This window comes from Abrus precatorius, unplaced genomic scaffold (genome assembly GCF_003935025.1).
Source record: "Abrus precatorius isolate BTA unplaced genomic scaffold, Abrus_2018 Scaffold4, whole genome shotgun sequence".
NCBI classification, from domain to species: Eukaryota; Viridiplantae; Streptophyta; class Magnoliopsida; order Fabales; family Fabaceae; genus Abrus; species Abrus precatorius.
The window spans coordinates 10,992,959-11,001,449 of NW_020874384.1; the positions used below are offsets into that span (position 1 = coordinate 10,992,959).

General features: G+C 31.0%; 1 non-coding gene across 1 annotated transcript; it reads right to left on the minus strand.

Moving 5' to 3' along the window:
• Positions 1 to 2,303: 2,303 nt before the first annotated feature.
• LOC113866412 lies at positions 2,304 to 2,410 on the minus strand. Its single transcript, XR_003505051.1, has one exon. It is a non-coding gene; the product is annotated as a small nucleolar RNA R71 (small nucleolar RNA).
• Positions 2,411 to 8,491: the final 6,081 nt, after the last annotated feature.

The following is an 8,491-nucleotide window of genomic DNA, read 5'->3' on the forward strand; positions in this document are numbered from 1 at the left end:
AAAATTATTTCTTCCATCAATTTCTCTATGTCAAACTTCATAGCACTTGAAAAACTTATATTGCAAATGAACCATATCCCACTTAATCATAGGCTCTTTATACAACTATTGTGAAAAATTGCACTCCCCCCTTGAGAACTTCCGTGAAGTGGAGACTTGAAAATTAAAAATTATAGTTGTTATATAAGGACAACCCTGAAATAATATAATGTGAGAACTTTTACAATGCATATATCTTTCTCATAAACACCCCATGGCCCCAATACACACATTAAAATAATAATGACTAAAATTCAAGATACAACAAAAACATTGGGTCATACATAAATTCAAGGTATCTTAACAATTATTTCTCTTTCTCATTTTTGTCATAGCAATTGGTATTAAGAACTTAGTTTTTTTTCCTAGGGCTAGTTCTGTGATATGGTAAGTCTATATTTTGACCCACTTTTATGACCCATATGTTTATGTTTGACCTTTATTTTATTGGGATTTTTGCATTAATTCATACATATATTGTGTAGTTTAGCATAAAAAGGGATATAGTTGAATTTTTGGGCCCAAATTGGCTAGAAAACAAAGCTTCACAATAGTCAACACGCCCATACCTTAGAAGAAAGCACGTGGTGCTTCGAACATATGCACAACTGTGCATATGGGCTTGCACATCCATGCTTACTTGCTATAATATCAACTTTTAGAGTTTTCAAACCCTGTTAAAAGAGTCTCAAGAACACAACTAACAGACCCCCGTTTCTAACCTTGTCCTTGACCTTTTGATACACCATTCATCTCACTCTTCTGAACGGATCTTTGGCATATTCTTGGTGGAGTTTAGAGCTTTAAGTGATTGTATTTGAAGACAGGGAACTCATCTCATCCCCAACCTTTGGGGACATTCTAATTTGTTATTTCTTTTGACTCTGACTTTGTTTATGATTGTTTTAGTTTCTTTCGTTAGCATGAGTAACTAAGTGTATAACGAGGGTTATGAGAATTTTTATTCATGAATTTATGAAATTTTGATGTTTGAATCTAAGTTTGATTTTCATCTGTGATTAGTGTTTATCCTACTGCACATAATTATATGTTGTGAATTAACCACTCATAACATAATCATAATTAATTACATCATCAGACGACTGTATCTTGATTAGTTAATGGATCTATAGGATAAAACGAGACAAAGAATTAGATGAACCAAATCAATCTTTCTCTTCTAATCGTTATTAAATTAACAAGTTCATAGGTGCTTTATGCTTTCTTAAATTAATATCTTAAATGACCATTATAGATGTTAGTTTAGAGAAAAGAATATTAATAGTTTATGACCATTGAGTATTGATAGTATTTGTATAAATGATAGGTACTCACAAGGAAATTAGATTTAAAGTTAAACAAAATAATAACATAAATGATTGAATGAGAAAATCTATATGCCCAAGTCCCTTCCGATAAGTTCATCCAGGACGTGCATTGTGTTACTTGTTCTAAATTTTACGATTAATTTTATAATTAAATTCTTGTTTTAATTAATCTCACATCTTTTAAGCTCAAACAACTAAATTAAGAAATTCTTAGTAATTGAAAAATAATCCTTATGGGACAATAATCTCACAAACTTATTTTTAGAACCATTTATTACTTTTTGATGGGTACACTTGCCCACAGAACAAGTTTTTGACGCCGTTGCTAGAGATTAATTTTTGAGCAATTTATGTTTCACTTTATTTTAGCCTTGCTCTGTCTATTTTTAATTTATTTAATTTAATTTTTGTTTTAATATTTGTTTTATTTTTATTTATTTTATAAAATTTCTTTAGTGTATACTCACTTGTTCTAAGTCTCTTACAACTTGCTTATTTGATTTAGAGATCGAGAGAACTGTGCATAGGCAAAGGAAAGAGCTGAGAGAATAAAAACTAGTAGAGGGAAAAAGATCAATTCAAGATTACATCACATCCATTGCTAGAGGTGCTTTTGGGAGCATTGTGGCCCCTAAAATGAAGACCAACAATTTTGAGTTAAAACCAACATTGATAACTATGATCTAGAACTCTACACAGTTTGGATAAATGCCTCAAGAAGACCCCAACTTCCATCTGAAAAATTTCTTCCGGCTTACAAACACCATCAAATACAATGGGGTTACCATTGATACCATTAAGCTCTGCCTTTTCCCATTCCCTAACACGAAAAAGGTGAATGCATAGTTTGCTACGCTCCCAACAAGTTTTATCATAACATGAGAGGATTTGACTCAACAATTTTTGGGAAAATATTTTCCTCCATCTCGTTCTACTAATTTGATGATAGAGATATCAAACTCCCAGCAACATAAGTTAGAATTCTTATTTAAAGCATGTGAACGATTTGGAGAACTATTGATGAGGTGCCCTTATCATGATTTTCTCATGTGAAGACAAATGCAAATTTTCTATAGTGGATTATCAGTCTTCAACAGAGCCACAATTGATGTAGCAGCTGGAGGAGCCCTTATGAGGAAGGACCTAGATGAGGCATATAAATTGGTGGATGAGATGACATTTGCTAGTTTTCAGTGGCACATAGTTGACCCTTTCACGAACAGGAAGAAGGAGACTGCTCTAGTATACCTAGCAAAGGGCAACACTTTGACAGGTCAGTTAGAAGCTCTAACCAAACAGGTGAAAGCTTTATTGAAAATTCAGGGACAATCATCAAAACTAACTACAGCTTCTTTATGTGAGCATTGCAGCTCCTTAGGCTATGACAACAATAATTATCTAGCTATAAAAGTAAAGAGGAAGCCAATTTCATGGGCAGTAATTATAACTCAGGATGGCGAAACAACCCTTTAAACTCTTGGAGAATGACTTTGGAAGCCAAAATTCAAATGTCTATCACCCTTCCATGTCAAAATCAAAGAGCAAGATTAGAAGGAAAGGAGACTCCTAGTTCTCAATCCAACTTTCAAGAGACAATGATGCAATACACGCATTATTCTGATAAGAAAATGATAGAGCTTGAATCTAAGTTAGACCAACATATTAAAAGGACCAATAAGAGGTTCAGATAAATCAAATCAGATATGAAATCACACTCTTTAAAGGCTAAATCTCAATTGGAACAAATCAATTGCTTTTTGAGTTCAAGAATATTGGGAACATTACTAACTCAGCTTGAACCTAATTCAAGGGAGCAATACAATGCCATTACTCTAAGAAGCAGGAAGAAGGTTCAAGAATCGCAGATCAGAAGCACGTGCACGCCTATGAACCCTCTACAGGCACACCCTTACTTACTGATAAGCACGCATATGCTATAATAGAAGCATGACTGTACTTAGACAAGCATGTCCATGCAGGTTCAACAAGCATGGTTGTGCATCCCTATGAGCAAGGCCATGCTTCATGCATAGAGCTTGAAAAAGAAAGGAAGGAAGAACCTCTTATGCAGTCAAGGTCCTAAAAGTCTAAGATACCTTTCCCATAAAGGTTGCAGGGCCACCCTCCCTATGATATACAGTTTGACAAATTCTCAGAGCTATTGGGCAAAGTGCACATCAATATACCATTTATCAATTCTATCTTCGAAATGCTTAAATATGCTAAGTTTCTCAAGAAGATTTTGACTAACAAAAGGAAGACGAGAGCACATGAAACTGTGAAGCTCACTAAAGAATTCTCAGTTATAATGCTTAGAATGCTTCTGCCTAGGCTTAAGGACCTAAGAAGTTCTATTATTCCTTACACCATTGGAAAAAAATCATATTGATAAGGCCTTATGTGATTTAGGAGCAAGTATTAATCTTATGCCTTATTTTATTTTTAGGAAGCTTGGGATGCATAAACCAAAATTGACCTCTGTGTCTCTTTAGCTAACAGATAGGTCAATTACTTATCTTAAAAGAATAGTAAAAAATGTGCTTATGAAAGTTGGAGAATTTTTTTTTTCTGCAAATTTTGTGATACTTGACATGGAGGAGGATGATGATGTCTTCATCATCTTGGCCAGACCCTTTTTAGCTACTGCAAGAGCCCTTATAGACGTCCAAGAAGGAAAGTTCACTTTGAGGTTAGAGGATGAGGAAATCATTTTTCAAGTTTTCAGTTCTTTAAAATGGGTTAAGAATTCTGTAACTTTGTGAGCATCATGAATGTTGCTTTTCCTTCTCTAAATTTTGTAAAGCATAGAACTTCAAGTAGAGGGCTAAAGAAGAAGTAATCTAATAAGAAGAAAAGATAAAAGCTCAAACCCCCATATTTTGAGCTTAAATTTTTTCTCTTTATTTTAATTTTTCTCCTCTTTCCTTTTTTGTGATTGACCCTTCTGATGACACGTGTTATGAAAGGGAACCTGTCGTGAAGATAACCATATATCAAAGGAGTTACATCTAAGACTCATGCCTTCTTTCCACCATGATTTAACAGGAATGTTAGGCTTGTGACATTAAACAAGCATTTCCATAAGGCAACCTATATATTTTATTTTAATTTTATTCTATTTCGTTTATTTTTATTTTTTTGTCTTATTTTTTAGGATGAAAAATAAGCATACTAGGAGTGTGAAGAAGTAGAGTTGATCATCACTGTGCCCATGTTCTAAGTTCTGATTCAAAAGCATGCTTGTGTTTAGTTCATGCATGGCATGCATTCAGTCGTAATTTGGAGAAAAAGATCTTATTTTATCTATATAGGCGTGCATATAATCAAACATGACCATGCTTCTCCACCAAGGGATGTTACACCTAAACTTATTAGGGAGTCCCCTTCCTTTTCATTCTATTGACCTCTTTGTATACATTTAACTATCTTAAACATTGAGGACAATATTTTTCTTTAAGTTTGAGGGAGTTCCCAATGATATAATTGTTATTGCATGTTCTTAAGCAAGTGTTTGTACCTTTTTTTCATGATAATTTGAAACTTTTATCTCCAAGGAACCCAATTTTTTCAGATAAAGAGCATATTAAGTGATTATCATTGGAATAAGATTTTCATTTGAAAACTAATAATTAGCTAAATTCCTTACTTTTCTATTTTACATTAGATTTTAACCCACAAATGTAAGTTTTGAGCTTTAAAGAGATTTTTATCCTAATTTAATTATTATACCTCCTTTTTCATTTTTTGTGTGATTATCTCCTTAGGACTTGTGCTTTAGAACTTGACTTGTAATCGACTTTAAGATACTTTTTTTATTGTATGTTTTAATATGATTGAGACTCATTAAGATTATTTTTCTTGACCTTCAACATGTTTGAGATAGAGATATAGCTAATTGTCCACTTTGAGCTTTATTGATTTTTCTTAACCCTTTGCATTGAAATTATAAAATATTTTGAAGATCTTGAGTTTATGAATGGAACAATTGAGTTGTAGAATTGTTTGATAAATTCTCCTCTATATCTCTTATGTGCAAAAAGAAAGAAAATATGCAAAAAAAAAAAATGAAAAATAATAAAAAGAAAAGAAAAAAGGTTATAAGTGAATGAAAGGAAGGAGGAGTAATGATATTGATTGAATGTGAAATATAAAAATTACTCCAATAGCTTCATTTATAAACTTAGAGGATGATTGTAATTTTTATAATTTATTACCCTTTTGTATATCCTTTCCCTTCATTTATTTCACTACAATTATTATAACCTTTTGGCCACATTGAAAATTCAATTTGTTGAAGTACATAATTTATGAACAATTAGGTACAAAATGCTTGAATTAACTTATCAATATCATTATACCTAGTTCATTTTGTGCTTTAAAGTATAATTGAACCCGATTCCTTATAACAAATATATATTGATACATTGATATAAATTATGGATAACTTGAAATTGATCTAGTTTTAATCAAATTAATATTGTGTCATATTGTGTTATTACCAAAGAGAGTTCTCATAACCAAAATTTTTATGTAAATGAGAACTAAGAATGATTTTTTTGAAATTGCTTACAGAAAGAGCTAAGGATGAGAAAGTAGTAGAGAAGGCTGCCAAAGAGAGTAAAAGAACTAAAAAGAAAGAAGTGGCTAAGGTGAAGAAACCAATAACATAATCCTAACTTAAGTTGCAAGATTCCTAGTGGTTTAGATTTGTAGAGGCTTAGACGCAATTCAAATTACACTATCAAAGAAGATTGATGACTAGAGATAGGGTAATTTAATTACAAGAGGAAGATTATCCTCAAATCACTACAAAGATAAAGGAAAGAATATATGAGAGATTTTGCAATATGATAGGGCAGAGCTATAAAAAATAACTAAGTAATTTTGTGCAAACCTAGTTCACTCCAACACAAAGGTAGAAATAATATTCAACTCTTATGTAAGGGGCCAACATATCATCAGCTTTAGTTCTTGGATGTTGAATACAATGCAGATTATCCATCATGTGAATTCAAGAGGCTTATGGACTAGTATGTGGATGAAGAAGCAACCTTTACCACCGTTTACAAGCCTGAAAGAAAATGGGAAAGAGACCAACAATGGAGCTACATATTTCTTTTTATGTCTAGTTTATTGCCTACTCCTAAAATCCAGTGCACATTTATGTATTTTAGTATTTTTCTTTTGGTGCATGACAGGAAGTTGGTGCTAAAAAGAGCTGACATGGTTTACTGCTAATAAAGGAGCTACCAACCAATATAGGATTAGCCACTGCCAATAGAATAATCTATATCTCAAATATGAAGAAGGTTTCCTTACCTTATGCAACTTTAATTACACAATTATGCACAAGGCATCGGAGTACAAATTGAATATTACACTATAATACTTATAGTAATGTTAGTCACCAAGTCCTACTTAGAAAAATATGTAGAGAAGAGTCTAACTAAACCTCAACTCAATAAAGGCTATTAACTTTAAGACCTCCGACACCAATTGATAAATTATAAGATGTCAAGAGTATTCAGAGCAAGAAGCCATCCACTTCAATACCTAAGACACCAATAGAGATATTATAAGATTTTAGGAGGATTTAGAGCAACAACAAAGCATTTCTGAAAAGGTCACCAACATGGAGATGTTAGTGAGAATGATAGCCAAACAATTGGGAGTTAACACCTTAATAGTGGAAGGGCTTACAACAGATAAAGAGTTGATGTATCTCATCAACTTTAGTCAAGATGAATACTTGGCTGACGTTGAAAGAGAAATAGAAGCTCTGGAAGAAAAAGTTGAGTATAAGGATGAGGCAACTAAAATAGAACAAGAAGCTAAAAAAAGAAGAGGAGTTGCACAAAAGTTGAAATAGAGGAAGAGCAAAAAGTTAAGTAATGAGCAAAGTAAGAGCTAGTTGAGTAGCTTGTAACATGAATCAGTGATAGAAGCTAGCTGAAGAAGCAATCCAACATAAGACCATTAAGAACCAAATTGCATAGCTTAGAATTTTGTTTATTTTTGCAGTATTTTGAAAAATTTATATTTGGAATATTTAATTGTCTTTAGGTTAATTGTAAAGTGTAAATAATTGTTTATTTCAGCAATATGATTTAAATTGCTTATTAATTGTTACTAACTAGAATAATTATTTTTAGTCAATGCAAGATTGTGGGAACAAACATTCACAATAAACATACAAAGTTCTACCTATCACTGTACCAAAAAGCACACAAAAGAGAAGAAAGTAACTCAATTTTTTCACACACTAATATTTTTAGAATTTTTTTTATTAATGATAATTGAGTTAAGATTATTGATTAATAAAATTGATAACAATATTATCTTTTAAATTTGGGTGTAAGATTTGTGTAAGAAAATTTTCAAAGAAAAATTTAAAGAAAGTTTTTTAGAAAATAATTTTTTTTTAGAAAATAATCACTTTAATTTTTTAGTGCATGTATTTGAAATTTATATATAGACAAATTATAATTGATGAATTTGAAAAATATATATCTTTTAAATTTTGTTACGTTAAGAGAAAGGGTTGAAAACTATTTAGGAAATTAAGGTATAAAAATAAGGAAAGAAAACTGTATCCATAAATGTATTCACCTTGTGAGGGTTTTGAGTTGTCAAAATAATTATTGTTATAGAAATCAATTATCTTATACTTTTATGAGTTAAATTTTGCATTGTTTTTTGTTGAAATTATTGTACCTTGGAAAAGTATAAGGCATTTTTTTTTCAAAATTAGCTAAAAGCCATATAAATCTGCCTATAATTATTCTTTTGATTAGTCAATTTTAAACTTAATATTATCATCTTTTTTTTTTTTGTATAACCTAATATTATTAACCAAAAGTAAAAATCATGTTTTACATATTCTTGAGAAAGGAAAACTAGAAATTACAACATTAGGGTTGATAATATAACAAAAAGAAATTTAGTACTTAAAACAGAAATAAAAAAATAATTGTAAAAAATTGCAATAAAATCAAAATAATTGCATAAAAGTTCATGTTTGAAAGAAGTGGCAAATTTATTAAAATATTGTAAATTCAAAAACAATTTATTATTTTATAAGAAATCTGAAACAATTTCCCAATCTGGGGTATTTTTGCCACGTG